A 1,849-nucleotide genomic window follows, 5' to 3' on the forward strand; every position below is an offset into this window, starting at 1 on the left:
TGGCTTGGCATTGTGATCGAGGGCATTTTTAGTTCTTGGAAAGCAAGAACCAAAGATTCTTATCCTTTTAAAAAATATCACTCACAGAACCCAATAGGGAGACTGCAAACTGGGTGGGTATCTAAAAAACACTTATTAATTTTTCTTTATGATGAGAGAAGCAGGTGGTTCAGTGTTCCTTGAGTCCTAAAGAATATGCTAAGCATGAAGTTGGGAAAAAGTATCGTTCTTCTTGGCTCCTGTTCTCTGCTGATGTAATGCTCAGCTGGCTGATGGGGTATTAGACTGAGGTCACCATGGGGTGAAGAAATCATGGGCAGACAGGGTTTGGTTGGGAAATCCATGAAGTCACAGGGGGAGAAGGGAGTCACACTAATGGTGCCTGTGGGCTTGGCTTTTACCATCCATCGTCCTCTCGAAAGCATGTTTTATCTTCGGGAGTCAGTGTCTTACTCACATGTAAGAGCATCACGGAGAATAAGGAAATGAATTTGGATTTCAGTTCAGATATAGATGACTCCAAAAGACTTGGCTGCAGCTGACCCATGCTGGATAGTGCTGCCTTAATGAGAACAGGCTAGGCCATGCCAGCAGTGAGGAAGGCTTGTGTTGAGAACACGAGGGGTTAATAACAAGGAGTATGTCCCACCTGCACACCAAAAGCCACCCACACTACGCTCTCTGATCTCTCACTACCCGAGACCTCTTTTTTGCTCACTATCACCTGTAAGGCAGTCAAACATTTTGTCTATTTCATTGAATTATCTTTTATGCCCTTGACATTATCATTCATTCTCTCTAAAAACAAAACAAGGTGGTCTAAGGTAAAAGCCTGAGGTTACAACGCCATCTCTTAAAGGGATCTGCTAATGTGTGTCAGTTAAAGAAACACATGCTGTATTGGCCAAAACCACTCATGAGTGGTAAATTTGGAGTAATCATTTGAGCAACAGCCTAGACGGGTTCATATAGTCTTTCCTGGAGTCACAGTGGCTCATGTGAGGCTCTGAGAATGAAAAACTCTGTCCACAGCCGCACATCTAGTGCTTTCCAAGTATTCAAAGATGCACATTTGAAACCCGTTGTCTATGAAGCTGGAGCGGGTGAGTTTACGAGATTCAGAAAGGACTTAGCTGGTTTCATGTCTGAGGTTGGCTCTCCTGGGTTTGATATTTCCCCTGCACCTTAGAAGGCGCTTCTCTCCTCCCTCAAGCGTTCTCCAAATACTATCCAGTGTGATGTGGCAATCACTCCTGGCTAGCGACTGAAAGACCTCCCCCCATCTCTTCTATTAATAGAACAGTGTTCAATAGTGATGTCCCAAAGCCCAGGAGATGTTTCCTGATAGGCGTTAGCCATCCCTGACCACATCGCCCTTCACCAGTGATTGATCTAGAGCAGACAAATGGCCAGTATAATTGGTCGGTGCAGTTGAAGAATGTTTCTCCTGGGGCTTCCCAAGGAAGATTTTTCTCTCATGATAGACTGGAGAGAGGAAAACCCCACTTATTCATGCTGTTTCCTTCCAGTGTAAGACTTTCCCTTGCAACAGTGTTACTGAAGTCACAGACCTTTCTCAACTGTGAAGACAAGCCTGGGAGACTTGGAGATGCCCGTTTAGTACTTCATCATGTTGGGGCAAAGTCAACTATGGCTATGCTGCCTCCACACATGCTCAGAACTTCTCATGGCACTAAGGACAATGTCAAGGGACATCAGTGTCTTTCAACTTTATAGAGTTTAGACACTGGGAGGGAGAGTTAGACAATCGGCATACATAAGGGGGAATCATGACAGGGTGACAGGCATTATAAGGATAGAGGAATGTAAGGGAGACTGAAAATACCAG

The sequence above is a fragment of the Grammomys surdaster genome, unplaced genomic scaffold (assembly GCF_004785775.1).
Source record: "Grammomys surdaster isolate TR1022 unplaced genomic scaffold, NIH_TR_1.0 126248, whole genome shotgun sequence".
Classification (NCBI taxonomy): Eukaryota; Metazoa; Chordata; class Mammalia; order Rodentia; family Muridae; genus Grammomys; species Grammomys surdaster.